General features: G+C 36.0%; 1 long non-coding RNA gene across 1 annotated transcript; it reads right to left on the bottom strand.

The window, feature by feature from the left end:
- Positions 1–1,257: 1,257 nt before the first annotated feature.
- LOC309874300 lies at positions 1,258–24,815 on the bottom strand. Its single transcript, XR_014316815.1, has 3 exons — positions 24,743–24,815; positions 12,495–12,566; positions 1,258–1,281 (listed from the first exon to the last, which is right to left on the bottom strand). It is a non-coding gene; the product is annotated as an uncharacterized lncRNA (long non-coding RNA).
- Positions 24,816–25,284: the final 469 nt, after the last annotated feature.

Here is a 25,284-nt window from a genome sequence, read left to right as displayed (position 1 = left end):
TTTTTTATGTCTATGGGCAATCAGTCTCAAGCTTTTGGTCTGGATCAGGCAGGTCTTGTCCTGTATGGCTCATAAATTATAGGATCGTTTGGTGTGCCTTAGTTTCCTTTCCCCTCAATTAGTGTTTTGGATAATATCCTTCCTTCCTTCCTTCCTTCCTTCCTTCCTTCCTTCCTTCCTTCCTTCCTTCCTTCCTTCCTTCCTTCCTTCCTTCCTTCCTTCCTCCCTCCCTCCCTCCCTCCCTCCCTCCCTCCCTTCCTTCCTTTCTTCTTTCTTTCTTCCTTCCTTCCTTCCTTCCTTCCTTCCTTCCTTCCTTCCTTCCTTCCTTCCTTCCTTCCTTCCTTCCTTCCTTCCTTCCTTCCTTCCTTCCTTCCTTCCTTCCTTCCTTCCTTCCTTCCTTCCTTTCTTTCTTTCTTTCTTTCTTTCTTTCTTTCTTTCTTTCTTTCTTTCTTTCTTTCTTTCTTTTTCTTTCTTTTCTCTCTCTCTCTCTCTCTTTCTCTCTTTTCTTCCACATTTTAAGTTTTATGATAGATCCTTAACCAACAAACAGCTATGATTCTATGATTTTACAACCTTTTAAATGCCACCATGCATCCCATTTGGCCATGGAACGTTTCTGTATACTATGCTGAATTCAGCCCCCTCAAAATTTCTAAAGAGTATGATCTGGGAAAATAAAATTAGTCCTTCTGTTCTCTAGCACGAGTCTTATCAGATCTGAGTTACTTGCTTATTTTTTGGCATTAAGGGGATGGACAGTCCCCAGATAGAAGTGAAAGTTATTGTTATAAAATGGATTAGAAAAATCTAGCCACTTCTTGGTTCATCTCCATATTATTAAGAGGCTAAAACAGCAGGGCAGGAAAATTTTCCTCATTCGCCAGTAGCCAAACTGTGGCCAATCTGGATTCTCTTCTTCTCTGATGGAATCTCTGCAGCCACATTTCAGGACTGAAAATAATTTCTTTCTTTTTTTTTTTTTTTTGTCTTTTTTTTTTTCTAAAAACAAACAAACAAACAAACAAAAAAAAAAACAACATTTTTATTTTTGGTAAATTCTTATTTGTGCCTTAAATGTGCTAAACAAAGCATTTTAAAACTAAAGAGATGATCTACAAACCTTAAAGATGATCATAATGACTGGTGCTTTGCCCAGAAGAGCTGGCAATTTAAATGAGTTATTGGAAACATCATTTATTGGACAAGACCAAAGACAGCATAGCAGACAGAGTGGCTCCAAATCCTGTTTCATAATGGAAAATTTTGTACAGCCAATTCTAACTGTGAAAAGGGTAAAAGAAAAAGTTAGCATGCTAAAACCAACCTGCTTACTTTGGGTTTTGTGTTTCAGACATGAAACACTAACTTGTTGACTATAATAACAACCAGAGGGTAAACCGTGTTACTTTGAAAATAATTTGAAAATAGCTAACATACTATATGTGTATTTGATGTAGGGTGAAACTCCTCAATGTTTGTATAAAGATATAAGTACTGCTTTCTCTGCAAAAATAGGGAACAAGTTTAAAATAGATTTTCTCCAGAAAAGAAAGTCTCATGTTTAGAAGCCAAAGTGGGATTTCTGACTGAGATGTCTGTCATTGATATTAAAAATAACTAAATCAAAATCATTAACAAAAACAAGTAAAATTTTACACTTCTAAATCAGATCTCAGCAGATCTCTTAGCAGTATATTAAATGTATCATTTGGCCTGAACAGCCTCATATGCTAGAAGATATAGCAACTGGTTCAAGCATCTTTATCATTTTGCATTTTGAGTATGTGCAGCATATAATTAAACAAGAGCCTGTGTCAGCAGGGAAATCTCCATTGAAGTGAAAATTTGATCACACAGTTAATTTTGCAACTGTTTTCATGAATAGAAATGTTTCTGGTTATTCAAGACTCAAAGCTACTTTTATTCAAGTCACTATTGGAATCACTGAGACTTCAGCAGAAACAGAATCAAAGTCATTATATGAACCACTAGCAATTCTTGAAATGCTAGTGACTTTTTCCTTTCTATAAAAAGAAATTTTTGGAAGAGTGAGTCATCTGGAGAAAGAAATTGGACAAAATCTTTTTTAATACAAGGAGCTGTCCTATTGGGATTTCTTACTCTTTCTCACCCACAGAAATATAGCAGACAGTATATTTATTTGTTCAAAGAGAATGTTAATTTTGAGAAGAGAGTGCATGATTTTAACAAATGTTCACATGTTCATATCAGATTTTTTTTTTCTTTACAAGAATCAGTTGGTCTGAGATTATAATGTGAACTGTGAATATTGATTTCAAATGGAAAACAACAACACTTTTAAATGACTAAGCTATTCAGTTTTTTATGGAACACCAATGAGTTTAAAAAGCAGACTAATAGTGCTCCCCCATCATTTCATCTTAGGCAAGTGAGCTAAATTTAGCAAATAAGCTGGATACAAGGTTCTCCATGCTTGTCAAAATATGATGGCAATTAAACTGGCATCTATTCTGTACTTTTTATATATATATATTTTTTTTTTCAAGGGTTTGACAGTTAAAAACTATTTAGAATATTTATGACACTTCCAATGAGTTAGTTAGATTTTTTTTATTGCGTTGCATTTTGCATAATATAATTTGTCACTACTTCTTTATTAAGCTAGTTTTATATTCATAGTTGTCCCACAACACTATATTTTCCTCTTTGTCAGCTCAGAACTTCATTATGAAGGATGAGGTTTTATCGTTTCCTAGTGATGCAAATGTCTACAGTGAATAAGTGTCATTATGCAGGAACAGGAATTTAGTTTTCCTCCATTAAGCAGCCAAGCTAATGACTCAACAAGTTTATAGCCCACCACAAAATTTGATAGCTTGGTGTGAGTTAAACAAATGATGGTTGCATATTTATATGAAAATGAAAGCGACTTTTTGGGGCTGGATGTTGTGCTTATCCCATTTGCAGCCTAGGCTTCCATTTTGAACTTAAAGAAAGGAAATTCCCAGTTACTTTAAGATGAGCACACCTCTTGTCCCTCCTCTAGCTGACATGAGTCCTATATGACAACACCAATGTAATGGGGAAAAAATATATATATAATAGCGAACATTCAAACCCCATGGAAACATTCCCATTTAATGGTTTTAAATCTCACAAATTTTCATTATATCCAGCAAATAGGCTATTCATAATAAACATTAGATGAAACAGAAGAGGATATGTTTTTAGCAGTGAAGCATTTCCGTCTGGGTATGATACTTACTCCATGCTGTTTCAGGGCAATGGACAGCTATCTAGCCAAAAAGCCTTCCAAGCTCTTTCTTTTCTTTATACAGTTAATTTTAATTAATTAAGAGAATGACTGAAAAAGGCCTATCTCACTGTCCAATTCATTCCCTCTGTTGTATAAATTTTTCCACATGGTATTTTTTTAAATGCTTTGCTTCTAATTCCAAATATGTCCAAACTTAAAGCTTTCAACATTTCCTTTGGGAGATTGTTTCTCAATTTAAGGGATCACATTGTCAGGATGATTATTCAGATATTTAGACTTTTTTTTTTTTCCTTAATTTCAATCTATTTCTCCTGGGGTCAGATTCCTGGCTGGCATAAACTGTCATAGCTACTCTAATTTCCTTTGGATTTGGACAGTATGAAATTTGGTCAGGGCTTTCCCTTCCTACTGTGCTAAAAATTCTTCTCTCATCTGATACATTATATGATTAATCATCATGCTCGCATTTAGTCATTGCATTCTGTATTTAATAACTCTATCAAATCCTGCTTTCTAATACCATATTGCTTGCTGTGTCAATCATTCCATCCCATAATTCACTTATTAATCCATACTTCATGTAGAGATTAAAATCAGATGCTGAACTAGATTAAACTTCTTCATTGTGATAGTAGAACAGCTGCCATGATCATAAAAGAGGATTGTACTGAAAGCAATGAAGATCCCACTTTTGATAAACTTTGTATTTGATATTTCTGTTTACAGGTAAAAGCAAACAGAATCAGTGATATGACATGTTTTTGTTGAGATTATTTTTAAAAAGTCCTATAACTTCTCTGCATCTAAGTGTTCATAAACAAAAAATGATTATTTAAGATCAACTCTATACTTCAGTGGTGTTTCCTACCTAAAATATATCCCCAAATCTGGCTCATAATACTTGCTGATATAAAATTACCACCACTTCCCTAGCTTGTAAATATATTAGTTCCACAATGAATGGCTATTTATAAATATCAAGGGAATACATTGACTCAGGTTTCATGACTGAGCTGCCACTCGTTCATCTTCTCAAGGAAGAAACCGAATGAGATTTAATAAGAGCAAGTGTAGAGTCCTGCACCTGGGAAGGAACAACCCAAAGTATCAGTACATGCTGGGGAGCCTGTACTGATGTACTGAGTACCTGCTGGAGAGGAGCTCTGAGGAGAAGGACCTGGGGGTCCTGGTGGACAACAGGTTGACCATGAGCCAGCACTGTGCCCTTGTGGCCAAGAGGGCTAATGGGATCCTGGCGTGCATTAAAAGGAGCGTGGCCAGCGGGTCAAGGGAGGTGATCCTCCTCCTCTACTCTGCCCTGGTCAGGCCTCACCTGCAGTACTGTGTCTAGTTCAGGGCTCCCCCGTACAAGAAAGACAGGGATCTCCTGGAAAGAGTCCAGTGGAGGGCCACAAAGATGATATAGGGCCTGGAGCATCTTCCCTATGAAGAAAGGCTGAGAGACTGGGGTCTGTTCAGCCTGGAAAAGAGAGGACTGAGGGGGGATCTCGTCAATATATATAAATACCTGAGGGGTGGGGGACAGAAGGATGTAGCCAACCTCTTCTCAGTGTTTTGTGGGGATAGGACAAGGGGCAATGGCTGCAAGTTAGAGCACAGGAAGTTCTGCACTGACATGCGAAAGTACTTCTTCACGGTGAGGGTGACGGAGCATTGGAACAGGCTGCCTAGGGAGGTTGTGGAGTCTCCTTCTCTGGAGATATTCAAGGCCTATCTGGATGCCTACCTGGGCAGCCTGCTCTGAGGAACCTGCTCTGGCAGGGGGGTTGGATCCAATGATCTTTCAAGGTCCCTTCCAACCCCTACAGTTCTGTGATTCTGTGATTCATCACTCATGTTTTCTTCTTCTATATGTACTTTTGCTACTTTCTGTACTGAAAAGTGGCATCACTGTTGTTATACGGCCAACCTTTTCTAAAGTCAAAGATAGATTCACTTTCTGAACAAAACACTGGTGCATCACAGAAAAACTGTGATGAAATTTTTTTGTGTGACAAATAATGTTATCACTAACAGTATCCTAGAAACTCCATTACTTATAAGTATTGCAAAAACAATGTCTTTAAATGATAATACTATAAACATCAATGGTAGTTGAATGCCCTGACCTTGCTTATTTCCAGCCTAATTCTTACAGACATCTATCTTTAATGTCTGTTACTCTGACAGTACCAAGGTAGTTCACATTTTTGAGTACTCTTCATGGTGACAACACACAAAAATATCTCTTTGGATCTGAGAATTGCTTTAGCCATGTATCATTAGAGCTGGAACCTCAAAAAGTATTTCAATGGCTTGAGCAATGTGTTCTTAATGTATACCCATGGCATTGAGGACTATATTAGGAAAAATTTCAAACTATTGCTTCACTAGTCTCTTGTGAACAGTAGATCATGTTTCAGACTGTAGGCTTAAATTGGTGGCTTTTTTTTTTTTTTTTTTTTTTTTGCTACAGCAGAAATAAATTTCACAGGTAGAATGTATAATGTAAGTTTTTATAGGGAGGGAAAAAAAAAAAAGGAAAAGAAAAGAAAAGAAAAAAAAAAGCATAAACTAGTTCACAGTTGGCTTTCAGTTAGTTCTACATATTAGCAGTCACAAAAATGAGGTTTGTGGCCTCAGGCATTAAATTCAATCACTTCATCTTTTCAAGTAGCAACCCTATTTTTGCTTCCCTCCAGGCACACACTCACAGGGCAATCATGTTGAATTCTCAATTCAAGTATGAATGGTTAGCTAAGCTTTTCTCTCAACAAACCACATTATAGAAAATTTAGGGAAAATCAGGCTATTATTGAAAATCACAAAAGCCAGATTTTGGTAACATGATAGCTCTAGGGACTGGAAAAAGAAAAATCAAACAGTTGATCAAGTCTAAGCCATGACACAGGTTATGCTTGATACCATCATCTAGTAGGTGTTACAAACCCTGTGTGAAGTGATTCAGTGGTCCCAACTCTATAGTTAAATGTCTCAAATAAAATAGTTGCAAATAACATGACATTTTTTGTTGTTTGTTTTTTAATAGGCTTCAACAGATAAATAATGGATATGCTAGAACTGATGATCTGTAGCGGGTACCTTCAAATCAGGTTGAAATATTGGTGAAATAATCCCACTGATTATATTATTCTGGACTGGCAATGATTTCAATATTTTTTTTCAGAGAGTTGGATTTTTATTTTTTTTATTTTTTGATAAGTAGACCAAATATTTTTATAAAGGCCACAAACATTATTTTATCACTGAGTTATCACCCACTACTGATGCAAAAGAGAAAATAATCAGTACCATCATGTTGTGTAGGTAGGGACAGAAGAGGTAGGTGGGGATAGAATATTCTGAAATTCTTAAGAAGCTCTGCTACATAACGAAAATATACCCACAGCAGCTTTTGGGCCCGGGCCAGATTCACAATAACAGGAACATAATTCTTTTGATTTTGTAGTATACAGTTTAACCATAGTATATTGTAAGGTGAGAAAAACTGTAAAAATAAATCCTTGGTATAATAATGTGACAACAAATTATAATCATAGTAACACATTTTGTATGTGTTATCACTTAACATTAGGGATTTGTTTGTGTTACAGAAATATTGTTTCCATTTTATTGATTGAGAAATCAAGGCCCAGAGAGATTTGTGATTTTTTTTTCAGACACGCTGAGTTTCCCCATTTGAGTGAATTGTTGTTGGTCCTGTTCCCATAGGTCAAGTGTTCAGCTCATTAAAATGTTCCACCATCACAATTCAATGACCTTGTGGGCAATCTTTGCAGAGGCTAATGACTTATTTAACATCAGCATTGATCTGCCAGGTATGATCTCTTTGAGTTAGAAGATCTATAAATACAGCTTAATCATTCAAAGGGCTTAATTAGCTACTGCATCACTGCAGTTTTATGTTGATGTAATGTCATTGCCTTTATATGAGATTACTGAAGAATCAGACTGTGATTTAATATTTACTAGCTAGTCTTTTAAATACCTCAGGCTCTTCATATCTTATTTTCAGAGATGCTGCTATCTAGTGCCCATGGGCTGTATGAATTTTAGCTTGGACTGCTGGCTAGTCCAAATTTCTGTATCTTTGCATGCAGTTGTGAAGACTGCATGCACAATGTGTCTAGATCAACATATATTTAAATAGGTATTAATGTGCAAAAATAAATCCACACACAAAATTTGGTAATTGCATACACATATACATTTCTGGAAAACTGATGTTCAAAGATGCTTTTTCTTTTCAAAATCTTTAGTTAATGGTAAGTCTGTTAGGGAGATTGCTATTCTTTTCCTTTGCTGTTTCCTATGTGAATAGCTAGAAAAACATGCTCTCATTTATCTTTGACAGAACTAAAAATATGTGATTGTGTTCATAATCCTTATACTTCAATTATATTTCATGGTAATATTTGCTACTTAAACATTATGCAAGCTGTTCCCCATTTAATGACTGTTTTCTCCTGTTCACAAAATTTCAAGGTTAGCAGAAGGTCAAGCTGCACTTTGCTGAAGAAGCCAGTTATAAATCTCACTAATGTATTTCATCATGTGATGTTTTTCTGGTCATACTGGTGATTGTTCTGGAGTAGCAAAAGGTTAGCTGAGCCTACATGATACAGTGATTACTTCTGAATTCACTGTTTTTACAGAGAAAATATAGGTAATGTTGCTTCCACATTTCTCTTTCCTATTGCTGTATTTGAACTGAGAACTGTATTCTTCCTTAAACATAATGAAACTGTGCTAGCTGATGGCAATAAAGGTTTCCTTGTGAGAATTTTAGTTGTATGGTAGATTCTAGGGACATCTGCAGTGAACAGTTAGCTGTTTTCTAATTGATAGGTTAGCTGTTTTCTAATTTATAGGTTCTTGATTATTAGCTTCTTCCTAAGAGACTTATCCTTTATTCAAAAGAACTGCACCTTTAGTCTCAAGCTGTCTGCTGTATAGAGAGTAGTTGAATGGGGAATATGTACTGGGTAAGTGGGAATATATCAAATAGAGGCTTTGGGAGTTTATGTATAGGAGACTCCAGGTAATGTGGAAGAAGCACTGGTAGTTATGATCCACAAGGCTCAGTCCCTAGCCTTGGCTGGAGAAATCACCTTCAGAAAACTAGAAACTATGACCCAGGCATTGATCTGGAGTGAAGATGCTCCTGCACAGGCAGCACCCATCTCAAACAGCATCCATATCAGGCAGCATCGAACTCAAGAATTTTTAGATGTTTGCTATGAAACAGAATGTATTTGGAAGCATGTTTCTCCCTTTCCCTTTCACAGAATGGAGGATACCCAAAGGAGGAGAAAAAAAAAAAAAAAAAAAAAAAAAAGGAAGTTGCTCTTCCTTTAACAACTAATGTTCTAACCCCACTGTAGAAGGCCACCAAATATGTAAATATGTCAAGATATGCACTGTGAAGCCATGTTGGCTGTTACCAATCACCTCCTGGCTCTCCATGTGCCTTAGCATAATTTACAGGAGGATCTGCTCCATGATCTTGTTGGGCATGGAGGTGAAACTGGCTGGTCTGTAGTTCCCTGGGTCTTTCTTTTTTTCTTTTTTGAAGAAATGGGGGTTATGTTTCCCCTTTTCCAGTTACTTGGAACTTCACCAGACTGCCACAACTTTTCAAATGTGATGGATAGTGGTTTAGTAACTTAATCTGCCAGTTCTCTCAGGATCCCCAAATGCATCTCATCAGGCCTTATGGACTTGTGCACATTCAGGTTCCTTAGATGCTCTCAAACCTGATCTTCCTCTACAGTGGGTAGTTCTTCATTCTCCTAGTCCCTGCCTTTACCTTCTATGACTTGGCTGGTGAATGTTATGTGATTGGACTCAGCCCATTAATATAGCCTGTCCTCTCTGCAAAGCCTTCCTGCCCTCAAGCAAGGAATGGAAAAGAAGTTTGGCTTTGCAAAGTACGGTATGCTGTCACGTCTACAAGAAATTCTTGCAAAGCTGATTCTGAAATGAATGGGTGCTTATACCCTTACCCAGACATGCTAAGGACAGAACAGAGAGGGGTAGCTGAGACAAAAACTGTCCCTTAGACTGACATTCTGTGAGTGACTGAGCATGAACAGACTGACTCAGGTAGATTTTACACTCACATTGAATTTTAGGGAGCCCAGCACTTAAGAGAAACAGGAAACACTAATTCATTCAGGGGCCTTTTGGCCTGTGAGTTTTCTATCTTTGATGATTTGTCAATGGTTCAGGACCAAATTAATTATTTTATTAAAACACTTATTTTATGTTCATGGTAAAATACTCCAAGACATTCTGAAGGCATCTTTTTGATGCTAAAGGTCACGTATTTTCCCACCAGCCATGTTTACTCAACTGACTTTAGTGACAATGAAGAGCCAAAATAGTTGATTGAGTTAATAACGCACAGATTGAAGTATTTCTAAGTAGCAATCACAGAACAATCATATTATGACCTGTCTAGTCAATTGCACATGAATTATGAAGCATTAAAATAGGCCTTGATGGCCACTACCATAACAAAGGCACAAGTAGCAATGCACCAATTGGTTTTACGATGACATTCATAGCACAAGAAATGAGTCAAGTGTGAGTAGAAGTGCCCAACATTTTTTATTGTATTTCTGTGTTTTAAATATTACCTGAAATGCTTCCATCATTTTCCCAAAAGGGTTTGTGGGATCTTTACCTTTATAGTTTGCATTAGACATTCCAGCAGCAGGAAAAAAAAAAGGCTTAGTGAACTCGACTTGCTTATAAGGAAGAAAGGAGTGTGTAATGTTTAAAAAAGTGACTGTGCCTTACAGGAAGACACATGTTAGAAGCTGCCAGGTATGCGGCCAGATCAGTGATCCCCCAGAAGATCCCCCATCTGTGCTGCAGATGCCTATTTAAATATTATAAGTTCTAACCCCAATGTTAATGGAGGGAGGTCTTTGATTTTTTCCCAATTGCATGCAATGTACACTCACAATCAAATGGTGTGTGGTTGGCCTTGAGTCTGTGAATGCCTGTGAACAAGTGGAGTTGGGCTGTAAGAAGGTCTCTTTAGAACATTTCACTGACAAGGGCTTGCACTGCCTCAAGCAGAAAATCGCATGCCTAAGTGCTGGCTTCTGTCATCATAGCTAAACAAACCCCGAGAGAGGATTTTAGGTTTGTTTTTAAGGAAAAAGATGTTAGTCTTTTGAGCTCTATTCTCTAAAACAGAATAATCTCGATCCACTGGAAAGCAAAACAAAATAAAAATCAAGATTTCATGATCCAATAGATCACAGTTAGATATTGTAACCTTTATAACTTAATCTGGAAATCACTATGCATAAGAACAAAAGTAGCTGAAATATAGCTCATAGGCAGGTTGTAACCTATGCTTGCTCCTCTGAGATTAATAGCACCTTCATCTCCGGAAGAGTATCAATCATCATTAATAGGTTGGATTCCAGGCTTCTGCCGTCATTGCTTTTCTGATTATTGAGGACTCATAGAGATAAGGCATATGCTGTGAATAATAAGCCTACCTGGTCTCCAACCAAAGTTACAAAAATCTGAAGTTACTTATTTGGGTGACCTGCACAAGTCTCAGTTATCTGAGATTTGAATGGATTGCTTGTATTTTAGAAATCTTTAACCATAAACAGAAATTCTTATACAGTAAAATATAAAAACATATTGGAAACTTAGATGTATTTTATGGAGTGTGTATATATACATATATTTATTAACTACTTGCTAAGACTTGTGTGTGTTTTGGTACTTCTGCAGCAGAACAGGTAGAAACAGAAAAGACCATAAGCTGTATTTCTTTCTGTATGGAGATAAACTTAGCTAAATAAATGGGTATTTGTATTGAGATTTTATTTAACCAGTTTGATAGAGGCTTCTGTGGCAAAATTTAGATTTGGCTTCAAAGCAAACTTTAACTCATCCCCAAGCAGAGTAATTTCCTCTAGTGCTCTAGGGTACATCTACATTCAGGTAGAACTATCCAATAACTATTGCATTTCTTATGTATGTAAACATGCTCTGTTTTATAGAGAACAAGAGAAACTGATGGTCATTGAGTGTTCATAGTTTCCTTCCTATTACCCGAGAACTGAAATTCTTTAGTGTCTTCTAAAACTAGGTCATTAAGTTTCTCTTATGTCTAAAATAAATATGAATTTACTAGCCTCAGTATATGCATTTTAAAGAATTAATAAGAATTTAATAAATGAGTTGTGTCATTCTCATTAAAATGTACTACACATTACTGCACACAGTTATGTTAAAAACGCTTTTTCAGTGTAAAGCAGTTAGAGATATAAGTTAGCTGAATACTAAGCTCTCTTTAACTCCCTAGTATATATGACATAATAATCAATTATAAGATCACCCATGAGATTTTGCACAGAATAATTGATCCTGTCTGAATAAGGAGCTATTCAGCTCTGTTTTCCTTTTAAAAATTATTATTGTTATTGTTATTATTTTTATATTAATATTAATATCAATGTCAATATTATTTTGGTGTGTGGCTCTCTTTCCATCCCCAGCAATCTCCCAGACTCTTGATTGCCAGATAAAATCTTGACATCAGTGAAAAGCAGTGTCTTTTCCCCAGTCACAGCTTCAGAAATAGAACAGTTGTTTTGGCTCTAGTTTAAGAAAAACACATAAGGGGCTGATACCTGTCATGGAGAATATTAACCAGAATGCATAAAAATTGGCAAAGAAATAAGCAACAAGGTCTTATGACTGGATCCAATACTTTAACAACAAACAGGACCATGAGTCCTGACTGCAGACTATTGTCTGTATACATTTTTTGGCTCAGAACAAGAAGGTTCTACAGTGAGGATGTGGTTTTCTAACTTTAGAGCAGGAAGCTAGGTCACGGCTGAGATAATTAAGAGAAGTTCTTGAGGGAAGGTAGTAGGCCCTGGTAAAGGACTGTTGTCCTTTCCTTAGTCTAATACAAGCTTCATTTCTAGTGGAGAAAAAGACTGAACCTTCCTATGAGTCTTTTGTCACAGAGCATGTACAGGACAATGCTTAAATGGGATCTAGAGCTTTAAGCAGAAAACTTTGAAAGCCAAACTGAAACTGCAGTTGCCTTTGCACTAATAGAGGAAAACCACCTACCAGAGGAATCTTCTCTTTTTGCCAGGGTATTGCTATTCATGTTCAATGAAATGTCTGCAACGAAAAATTCTCAGTAAATGAAGGACCTTACCGTTGTCACTTGGTTAATCAGAAATGCCATTTCCGGGAGAGTAAACATAGTTTTTCTTCAGATAAAGCATTTCTACAAAGTAAAAACAGTATCTATGTCATAAATACTATGAAGTTATAAATAGAAAAAGACCTGTTACATAAAAGGTACATCTACATGTTAGAAAGACAGAAACAAAGGTATTTATACCTACAAAATTAAAGTTTAAATGTATTTTATTCTGTGTCATCTTTCTGCAATCTAGACAACATCAGATATGTGTCAGAGGTACAAAACAATGAGCCAAATGCTAGTAAAAGACCAATAAGAAACAGTACCAGCAACACTCTTTTCCATTAAATTAATCTTATATCCTTGAAATGCAGAAGGTCCAGAGAAGAGTGGAATGGAGATATATTTGTTTCTCCATTTTTACTTCATAAAGCAAGAAAGAAAACTGCATATGGAAGCAAAATATGAAAGTTTTAAAATGTTATTATTATTTTAAATGAAGTTTACATGTTCTTCAGAGAAGTTAAATCAAATGTTTCAAATGTATGGTATAGATTTTAGTCTGTATAAAGGCTGACAAAGGTGAGCAGCATGGAGGTGGGAAAAAGGTGCTTCTCTTTAAGAAAAGCTTTGAAAATAACTGAGTGTGAACTGAACGCTATTTTTTGCAGAGCTGTTTTTATGAATTCCTAAAATATCGTTGGAGGAGTCCAGTATCTTAGCTGTGTGTTACCTAGCTCTGCCTCAATTTGTAATTGAATGTTAGTAATGAGCTCCTGACAAAGTGTCACAAATGACAAAAGGCCCATATTGGACCCAGTTGTAATACATTTGGGACAGGAAAGGATGGGGAGAGCTACACCAGTATTTGCCCTGAACAAACTGGTAAGTGTGTGCCATGCCTGACAGTGCTCATGAAGAGGTATACCCTATTGCTGCCCTTCCTGCTGTCTCCCTAGTAAACTCATGTATATTAAAAGAGCTTTTAATACAAAACTGTAACCATATCTGTTTTGAATATTTACTATCAGATGACCATGGCTACTGGAATCAGAATTTGCCTGTTCATAGCCAAGTATGAGCTTTTTACCTGTTTTTAGCACTTATTCCAACTCCCTCAGCTGAGTAACGTTAGCAATAGTAGACTTTGGTCAGAGTTCAAATAAGCAAGTTGCTCTGTTCTCTTTGGACACAAGTCCCAGATCTTAAGTGATGATATTTATCATGGCAATGTCACCTTCATATGGAGGAATGTATGGACCATGTATTTAAAAATATAAAAAGCAAGAAGATTGTGTTCCTTTGGGGTTTGGAGAAAGAAACCCCAAATATCAACAACGAGATCTTTGTCATTTTTAAATTTAGATTTTTCTATTTTTTTTTTTATAAATTTGTGTTGATGCCTAGATAACAATCTGTGAAGGATTGGCCACTATTGCCACAATCTGTCCATCCTGTACCAGAGAGCCCTTGAAGGGAATTTCCATCTTGATGTTGCTGGGTGTCTTGGCTTTTTGGAATGCTACAAAGCAAATTGTAAACAGTCTTCGCTACACCAGCACAAGCATCAGCTTTAGTACTGCTTTCTGCTGAATGTGCTCCGCAAAGATTCAGTGAATGACATTTTTTCAGGAATAGTAGGCACTGTTTACCTTCTTGTTGTAACACACTGTAGTTTTCTTCAAACTTACAAACCATATTAACTATATTAGTCACATTCATTAATTATGTTTTTCTGTTTTACAGCTTTAAGACAGGGATCAGTCCAAAATCATGAAGTCTGTTTTAACTCTTTTCACTCCAACTTTAATAGCTAAGAAAATGCTCCTGAGCAGCATATCTTTTCTAGGTACAAAAGAGTCATCATTACCCTTAAAAGCAACAAGCTTTATGCCTGATTTGCTTTCATATGAATATGGTACAACATATTTCTTCTGAATTCTGTCTTGGCACACTTCCTGTTCAGGAGCTGGCACTGATGACTCAGCCTCACAGTCACTTCTTGGCTTTATAGATATGCATCTTAACCGCCTTCAAGGAAACTGTGAACATTTGCATATCTGCTTTTGCATTGTCCTCCACTATTGCACATGGTATACCTCTGTTGCAATGACTCTCAAGGATCAGGTGTGTTTTATTTCTGAAGATGCTTTCCTTCAGATGCTTTCATCATCCTAAGGACTAATGAGAAGTTCACAAATAAAATTGCCATAGTCATAAGTTGGTCATATTCCTCAAGAAAGATGATTTTCTTTTTGACACATATTTTGTAAAGAAAAAATAAAATAAAATTTAGTGTGCAGCATCTGGGCTCTACCGCAGCAGAAGGACAGAGAAAGAGAACAGGTGCTTCAAGCTGGGGAGATCAGAAGAGTACTGTAAAGGGGACTGAGAAATGCGTGGCTCAAAATGTCATCTGTTATCTCGGTTCTTCAGGTAAATAACCTCATTAACTTGGCTTTAAAATAACGTCCTGTGAAGTGGCTTCATACTGCAGTTTCTAGATTTTACCAGTACCATAACGGTGTTTCTTGACATTCTTTTTCCAATAATGATAATTTTCTTAATGACACAGTTAGTTACCATTACTGTCCAACAGGTGAAATTGTCAGAAAAACAAAACAAAACAAAACAAAACAACAACAAAACAACAACAACAAAAAAAAAAAACACTTCAGAATATTACTGGTTACAGCCACTAACAGGAGAACAGTGCAGAAAAGGTTGGGTAGAGGATCCTGATCTTCTAAGGCCTTCTTGGATACCTCTGAAGGACTCAGCGTAGGACTTCCTTGGTCACATCAGACCAAGATGGAGCACAGAAGTGAGATTACTTCTCCCCATCATGAGTTCCTTCACTCAAAGGTTGAGAGAAACAAGGAGGTTATTGAACTCCACATGTAGAAAGTCTCTGGATTAGGTGTGGTATCTGTTTGATGTGTGGTACATCAATCTAGATGTGTGGTACATCTGTACACACATTAACAGCTACAAAAAGTGGCTAATAAGAAAACGTCCTACAAAAATACAAAATTCTCTGATATATATATATATTATTTTATTTTATTTATTTTATTTTATTTTATTTTATTTTATTTTATTTTATTTTATTTTATTTTATTTTATTTTATTTTATTTTATTTTATTTTATTTTTTATTTTATTATTTCATTTCATTTCATTTCATTTCATTTCATTTTTTACTTGGATATCTGTCTAGTAGATTTGTCACTGAAAAATCAGTCACTTACAGGTTGTAGCCATCTTTGTCGATTTGGAGGATGTATATATATATATATATAAGTGAATACTTTAGTCTGAGTTCATCATTTTGTCTTGAGAGAATGCTTTCTTAAACATTAACTAATTAATTTATTTTATAATATATTATCACATGGCCATTACATAAGCATTAGCCAATCTCTTAATCATATTCAGGAGTCATATTCAGGAATTATTAATTGCTCTTTGATGTCAGATATCTTCCAACTTCAGAGTTTTATCTTTCTTAGAAGGATGGTGGGTTGAAATTTACATCTACTACCCATTTTTCTGATGAATGAACACCAAACCATCATTCTGTCCACAGCTGTTAACCAGAGACAATATATTGGTCCTTTGCTGGAGAGAAAGGTGACATCTCAAACTACTGATCAGGGTTTCCCCAAGCTGTGGCTCACTGTTGGCTTTACTTTCATTTAGAAAATTTTGAGAAAGAATAATAATGGCATACCAGCAACCCACCCAGATCCAAAGAAGAATTTTTGTTTCTTTTCAAAAGCTCAGAGTTGGAACCCAGTTTCACTACTTATGATTGATGTTGCAGACAGTGATAAGTTCTGAACACCATGAATTTTATAATTTATTCTTCTATGTTCTGTTCAGCTTCTTCTCCTTTCCCTCATCTTAGCTTCAAAGGACAATGCCTTTAACAGAGCCCTTAAAATATTTTGTCTGTTTTCAAATAGCCCAGTAAAGTGCACACTAGTATTTATCATCTGTCAACTTTAATCTAAAAAAACTCAAAACAATTGAGAAAAATTATAATATATATATACAACAAATTCATTATTGAGAATTATCGTGGCTTACACATGGATAAATCGAACAGGTACCTTCAGTAAGTCAATGGTAGAACAAAGTCTGCATCATTCTACCCTCCATCTTTTGTTCTAACCATGCGATATATATAAACTGTGATGTTATGTAGTTTTAGACACTTCAGACAATGAGGAGATGCTTCCTGAGAAAAATTATTTTGTTGTTGTTGTTCTGATATGCATGTTTATCTAACAGTACTTGAATTACAGAGCATTGAACACTAAACTTGCTAACACTATTTCTTGCATTGCAGATGCATAAGTTTTATGGTACTATTATTCATAATTTAGCCAAATATAAGTTTAAAATGCATAGTTTACCTGTGATTTTGCTTTAAATTAAGTACAGACATTCAATATTTGTTTCTAACTTTTCATTTTTTGTTAATTCCAAGTAAATCTTTAAAATATAAAAATATGAGATTTTTGTAACCATTTCAGAATCTAGGTTATGAAGTTAACTGTGCAAATAATTCATATGATCAGACCAGTATAACTGTAGTGTTATAGTCACTTTCAAATTCTGAAATTATAATTCAGCTACCAGCAATTGTCTTAGAATCATAGAATCATAGAAACATAAAATGGCTTGGAAGCATAAAATGGGTTGGAAGGGACCTTAAAAATCATCTAGTTCCACCCTCCCTTCCATGGGTAGGGAAGGCCACTAGGCCAGGTTGCCTAGGTCCCCATCCAACCTTGTCTTGAACACCTCCAGGGATGGGGTATCCACAACTGCTCTGGGCAACCTGTTTTGGTACTTCATAGTAAATAATTTATTTCTAAAATGTAATTTAAATAAACCTATCCTCCTTTAAAACCATTCCTCCTTGTCCTATCATTATCTGACTACGTGTTCACATGATCCTGTATATCTATTTTTTGTATCATCAATGATTCTGGAAACCTCTTTTTCTCAGAATACATTCTGGCATATAAAATGAATTCAGATGGAGTTTTACCAAACAATTTCCTAACTACAATGTCTGTTGAAATGTGGATTCTAGTTTAAATGTTTAAATGACCACATATATTGTTTACAGAATAGAGAGGGGACTCAATAGCTCAGTTATGTGTGCAACTTATTTTCTGGAGATATGAGTATGTGGAATTTATCTCATTGATATAGGAGTTACCTCGTAATAGGACCATTGTTATCATGTGAAAATATACCTTGAGAGCAACATCTTGCCTTGTATTTTCAGGCACCATTTTTTGATTCCAGAGGATATTTTGAGTAATATCTGACAGTTTTCTACAGTTTCCACTTTAAGGTACAATTGGCAACTTAGCAGTACTGTACAAAACAGTTGTGACAAAATTGAGAACTGTCCACTCAGTAAAGTTTTGGTTATTGTCTTTCATAGTAAAATTTATCTTACACATATATTTAAAATAATCTTGCATTATTGCACACATATATTCAATATATATGAAGTGAAAGCAGACATTTAAGGCACCCATGTGACTACCCTGCTTTTTAAGTACATAGATACATAGATAACACATGGCTGTTGCTATGTGTGCTTCAACGATCTACTTATACTATTTTAGTAGATAAGAAAAGAGGAGGGAAAAAAGAAGAGATGGAAGGGCTGGGAAGAGGAAGAAAACATCAGTCTGGTCATGTAACCCCAACTGTTTTCCTATTGAGTAGGAACCTCCCTCCCTGAATGGCCACTGAGAACCATAAAGTCCTTTGAAAGAATAGCTGAATATCACTATGACAGTGTGTAATATCTTGCAGCTCACAACAACAAAATCAGAAATACTGTGACAGATTTGCAGAACAATCACTCAAAATTTCCAGTAAGTAGTGAATATTGGGTGTCTAAGGCTTTGAGGGCAGGTTGTAAGCCCCATTCTCTAAAAAAAAAAAAAGTCCACATCAGGGAGATTTAGCACCCAGATACAGTGACAATTAATGTTTTTTGTCACTCTAGGAAATCTTTGGTATAAAATCTCTGCCTCATTTCCATCTATAAAATAAAAACAATAGATAATTTATTTGGTCATTCTGCAGATTTCTAGTTCTTTCAAGGTGATCAAGCCCTTCTAAATAAAAAGTAATCCCAATTATCCACCAGTGATAGGTGGGGTGCCCACATTTTTACCTGTAAGTAGCAACTAAAAATTTGGTGGCCATGGGATATTCTGAAATGCTTATCTAAACAGAATTGTAAAACAACTACATGTATTATATCCTGAGTGCAAATGCATGTGTTATTTGCAAATAAACATCATGCACTTTCAGTTAGAATTGCCCATAACAATTATTTTATTATCAAATTATAGTCCTAATTAATTAATTTTATTTATATAGTAAAGCATAGACATATGGACTTTAATCAGGTTTATAAAGGAAGCCTTCCTTAGGTAATTAGGCAAAACTTCTGCTTCAGCTTAAACAAAAATTTAGGAGTTCCAGAAATGCTCTAAGTATTCCATCTGAGGCATTTAAAATGCATTTCTAAGGGAACAGGGAAAAAGAAAGATATAAAGAAAAAAAAAAAAAAAAAAAGAAAGAAAGGGTGTCAGCAAATCAACACAGAAAACTTTGGAAAACGTTGCTAGTCTTGGGCAGCAGACATTAGCTCAACATTAATGCTGAGAAATGCACAATTATGCTTAGTGGAAGGGATTGTTTCCTTTTCTAAGGCAAACCAACCTGAGGTTCTAAAATAATGCCATATCCTCAAAATGGACAGTGAAGCTTAATGAAACTTTCTTCAACATGAAAAGGAATAGAGGCCTATGGAACATAGGGCTGGAAGAAAGTCCTAGAAGATGTCATAATGCCAACAGCAAATTGTGTCTGCTTACCTACTCCAGTTTGTAAACTTTGGTCTTAAAGACAGTGTCAAAATCTTTGTCAAGTTTAATGCTAACTGTATTTTCTTCATTGTATTTTCTTACCAGAAAAAAATAAGAAACATTTAAAGACAGGTGATGAAAATGATAACAGATGACAAGCTGAAGATTACATAGTACAAAGTACAGCCTACATGGCTGAAGAAACTGAGAAGATTGGAGCTGCTTAAATTAAAAGAGAGAGAGAGAGACTTCAGTAGGAATACATTTGATTCAGGTAAAACAACAAAAGTTGCAGAGAAAGTCAAAAAGGGACTCCTGTTTATCCTCTAACAATACACGAATGAAGATGTTTGATGAAATAGAAAAGCAATATACTTTTACACAGTTTGTAATTAACCTGTGGAACTGGCTGTCATGAAATATCAGTGCACTCAAGAGTTTCAGAGATTTAGAAAAAGAATTGACATTTTGCCTGAGTAATGGGAATATCTACCCTTAATTTATGGAAAAAAAAATAATGTTTTGGACAGGACACAAAGTTTCATACTTTGATATATTAACCAATTTCCATTTAAAAGGTTGAAATAATTTCTGTCTGGAAAAATCTTTTAAAAATTCTTCTCTGTGGATGTCACAGGCAATTTTGCAGTGCTCACAGTCAGAAATTGCCCACAACTCTGCAGTGTGACATAACGACTAGATGGCCTATTGGCAGTTTCTTGTATTTCTTGTATTTCCCCTCTACTCAGCTCTGGTGAAGGCCACACCTGTGCAGTTCTGGGCTCCCCAGTATAAGAAGGTAGGGAAATTCTAGAGTGGGTCCAGTGTAGAGCCACAGAAATGATTAAGAGATTGGAGCATTTGTCTTATGAGGAAAGACTAAGCAAGCTGGGACTGTTTAGCCTAGAGGAGATTGATCTTATCAACCTTTACAAATACCTGAGGGGACAATGTAAAGAGGATGGGGACAAACTCTTCTCATTGGCAGCCAGTGATAGGACAAAAGGTAATGAATATAAATTGAACCCCAGGAGGCTTCACCAAGGTCATACGAGGAAGATCTTTTTTTATAGTTTGAGTGACAGAACTGGAACAAGCTGCCCAAAGAGGTTGTGGAGTATCCTTCTATGTAGATATTCAAAACCCATCTAGATGTAATCCTATGTAACTTGTTTTAGGTGACCCTGATTGAGCCAGGGGGTTGGACTGGATACCCTCTGGAGTTCCTTCCAACCTCAACCATTCTGTGATTCTGTGATTTTCTGGATTTCAGAAATTAATTAATTTTTTAAATGAATCAGAATGGTAGAATATCCTGATTTGGAAGAGGCTCACAGGGATCATCAAGTACAAATCCTGATTCCACACAGGACTGCCTAAAAATTAAACTATATGTCTGAGAGCATTGTCCAAACACTTATTGAACTACAGTGCTGTGACCATTTCCCTGGGGAGCCTGTTCCAGTTCCCAACCACACTTTCAGTGAAGAAACTTTTCCTAACATCCAGCCTGAACCTCCCATGATGAAACTCCATGCTGTTACCCTGGGTCCTGTCACTGTCCCCAGAGAGCAGATCTCAGCACCTGCCCCTCCGCTCCCCTTGTGAGGAAGATGTAGGCCAACATGAGGCCCCCCCTCAGTCTGTTCTTCTCTGGGCTGAACAAACCAAGGGACTTCAGCTGCTCTTCACATGTCTTGCCTTCTAGACTTTTCACCATCTTCGCAGCCCTCTTTTGGACACTTTTTTTTTTTTTTTAATGTCCTTTTAATGCTGTGGTGCCCCAAACTGCACATGGTACTTGAAATGAAGCCACACCAGTGCAGAGCAGAGCAGGACAATCCCTTCTCTCAACCAGCTAGCAATGCAGTGCTTGATGCACTTCAGGAAATGGTTGGCCTTTTTGGCTCTCAGGGTACATTGTTGACTCATATTCAACTTGCCATTCACCAGAAACCCCAGATCCCTTTCTGGGTGGCTGTCCTCCAGCCTCTCATCCCTCACTCTGTATATATAACCAGGAATGCCCTATCGCAGGTGCAGAATCTGGCCCTTGCTCTTGTTAAACTTCATGCAGCTTCATTGCCCACCAAACAAATGGTAGAACTAGTCTCCAAATGTTGTAAAACTCTGTTCCTATAAAGTTTTAATATGCACAAGATTTTGTCTTACTTGCTGCTTACTACAAGTAATATAATATTTCACTTCTTCTTATCAATACAATTCACTATTTTACCTATTGTGACTGTTATATTTTTTGACATGACTTTCTTCTGTGACTATTCCTACTCTCTATTTTCTGTTACTGAACACAATGGAAGCTTTATTCAGTCCAGTTTCTCTTATCTGCAGTGTTTCTTTGTCTGGTTGTTTTGTAAAGAACTGAAAATGTGAGAAACTGTTCATTAAAATAATCTTTTCAGTTCCAACATCCTTCAGTTCTACAGATACTCACACACAGTATCATGCATTGTACTTACAGTTATCAAGCCAAAAAATAAACCTGCAGAAGTCTGCTGTTTCCCTACATAAAGCTTTTTGCATTTTTTTCCCCAGGAAAAATTAAAAGTAAGCAAGAGAGATGAGCATGGGAAAAAAAAAGTTTATTTCAAAATTTTAATAGTTTTCCCTGCTGAGCAGAAGAAAAAGGTTTTCAAAAGTCATTTTGGAAGATAAAAGATTTGAACAACCAGACAAAATTACTGATGTCACATTGCTTTTCTTTGTTCAAGCCAAAGGCTTGACCTTTAGTCGTTCATATCCCAAGCAACTGACTTAATGCCAAACTATTAAATGTTCTGGAAATGTTTGTCTAACAATTTTATCCAGAAAAACAAATAAAATAACTAACAAGAAACTGACTACAGAATAGAACTCTCTATAACTAGGATTAGAATACATGCCTATTGCATAGGATAAGTGAAGACTTCGGATTATGACTCCAGCTTTGCCTTTTCTCTAGTTTGTTGATTATTGTCCTTGTGAAAGAGGTGCTGAGGTCTTCAAAGCACACGTGCTAAGATGTTGCTCTGATTTACCCTTTGTAAAAGTGCAACTCTTACAAGTGATGTTTTATGGAGAATGGATTCCTAAAACTGAATGTCTATGGGTTTTGTTGGTTTTCAACATTATATTTATTCTGAATTTAAATGAGAGTATGTGAGTATTTGATGGAATTCTCATTGAAATTACATGTACTGTAACCCCATTAAATCTGCATTTTCAGATAGAAATATTCTGTTGGAAAATTCCCAAATGGTTTTATACTCAATACATCTCATTTTCTTCTTTTCTTTTATAACAACTAAAATAACAAAAAATTGTGATCTATGTTTTATAAACTCTACATCAACATTCAAGAGTCCATGTACTCATGTCTTTCTCCTTCTATTTGTAGCACGCAGATTTTGATTATTTAAATATATTTATTATATTTATTATATTTAATTATATTTAATTAATATTTAATTATTTATGCAAATTTTACTATATAGAATAACCTTATATATGTAACTATATTATGTAGATAGAAGACTCTGTAGTCATATTCTGCAAGTAGTTTTAATTCAGTGATGGTCTTAATATAGTTAACGTGTAGTGAGTTGGTTGAGAAAATTGAATGTGTGTTCATGCAAGCGATTGTTGAGGACCCAAACTCTTAACGTGTCCAGGCAGAAGCTGTGTTAATGTGGAATCTAGACAGTTACACAAAGGCATAAGCTATCTCTGGTACAACATCTCCCCTATACAGGACATTCTCAACATTCAGTTCTACTTTGTACTATGAGGGAGGTAGAGTAATATAGGATGGTGGCAGAAATACCTCTTTTAGAAAGAGGTAGTTTTCTATTTTGCAATCTTTTGGATGTTATCTCACTATACACATAATCCCATTGGTTTGCAGGAGTAAAGTAGTACTGGATGTGAACAGAGTGGTAACCTTGTGTCTGATGTGGTTTTTGAAATTAAATAAATAAATTCATGCTTTGCTCTGGGCTCTGTTATTTTCCTTTGCAATAAAACTGAGTCTTTTTAGTCATATGTAGAACTAGTACCAAGTAATTGGTCTAAACATCCTTCTTGAACTTATCATCAAACCATCTATCATGTAAAACCAACTGTACTTGGGAAGATGGACAGAGATTCTCTCCATCCTTTCTGTTGCCTCTGTGGGGAGTCTATTTAGAAAATCTTCCTCAGAATGCTCCATTACCTTAAAACATATTGTATAACACTTATTTTTTGTTGTTGTTTTGTTTCTGTTCTTGCTTTTGTTTTGTTTTCTAGCCAAAAATCTTCAAAAGCTTTTAAATGACAAAGCCATGAAAGATTGTTGTCCACATGTATAAAGCAGAAAAATCAGCAGAAGGTCTCCTGATTTCTTTCATTCTTGATTTCTTGCAGTAAGCCAGTTATTTAATGGATAGAAAGTTATTTTAAAATCCTTTAGGATGTGAGGCAGACTACAGCAGAATCTCTCTAAGCAATGGAAAACAATGTATCACAGAATCATCTAGGTTGGAAGAGACCTCCAAGATCACCTAGTCCAGCCTTTGACCTAACACTAACTAGTCCTCCACTAAACCATATCACTGAGCTCTACATCTAAATGTCTTTTAAAGGCCTTCAGGGATGGTGACTCAACCACTTCCTTGGGCAGCCCATTCCAATGCCTAACAACACTTTCGGTAAAGAAGTTTTTCCTAATATCCAACCTAAACCTCCCCTGGTGCAACTTTAGCCCATTCCCCCTCATGCTGTTGCCAGTCACGTGGGAAAATAGACCAATAAAATAAATATAATGTATAATAAAATGTATAAATAATAAGAACCTAATCTTTCCTTTTAATGAAAAACTCACAAGGGAGGAAAGATATGCATGCATGTGCCCTGTGGACTTGTGGCCCTGTGAAGTATGATCTTCAAGCACCATTCTGAAGCTTAAATGCTTCTGTGTTTCATGATGGAAAACCTAGGTAGGGAGGAGACAGTGCGGTGTCATCTCATTTTTGGCAGCAACCTAACTGCAGAAAACAAGAGAAAACTTTGTTTTGTTATTTCAGTTTTGACATAGTCTACCCAAAATAAATAATATTTTTTATGAAACAAAACAAAAACAAAACAAAGCAAAGAATAAATAAATAAATAAAACAATGGAAGACCCAAAGCAGCTCAGGAATCCTAGTAGTCACTGTACTTGGGGAGTGTAGAGAAGTGTACAAGTGTAGAGAAGAGAGTTGAAGTCTTAAAGAGAAGGCTTCTCCAGTAGCCTGAATTTCGCCCCCCACAGGGTCATTTAAGTCCTCCATACTATTCAAGACAGACACCACCTCTGGCTACTCACCTGGGACAGCAGAAGTCCAGCTTTAAAGTCAGTTTACTTCTTCATATTTGATGGAGGTGTTTCAAACATCCAGCAGCTTTTCTCCATGCTCTATTAATAACCAGTCTCTGGCTGTAGGTAGGAAGGAACCAAGAGAAGACAGAGTGCTTACATGCTTAATAAATGACTCTATCTGTCTGTCTGTCTGTCTTTCTATGTACTTATCTAAGTATCTAGCTAGCTAGCTAGCTAGGTAGCTAACTTCTAGCTTCTTCTAACCACAGCTATAGTTTCTGCTGTTATGAAAAACAGTTAATGAAAAAATATTCCAACACTAGTAACCAAAAGTGAAAGAATCTGAGATGGATTTGTTGAATGCTAGCTGCCAGTCTCAGAGCCAGAAAATTTGGTTACTGTTTTCAGAAGTCCATTTATGATTTGAACCATTTGATAAAATAGTATGAAGACGAAAAATGTTACGTTTATGGCAAAAAGCTATTCTAAAACTCCACATAATATTAAGAAATGAATGTTTCACCACCTCTCTTCCCCATCCCCCGGAT

The sequence above is a fragment of the Aythya marila genome, assembly GCF_965140915.1.
Source record: "Aythya marila genome assembly, chromosome: 2".
Lineage (NCBI taxonomy): Eukaryota > Metazoa > Chordata > Aves > Anseriformes > Anatidae > Aythya > Aythya marila.
The sequence above is the reverse complement of the archived record's forward strand: the minus strand, read 5'-3'. Positions and strand labels throughout refer to the sequence as shown.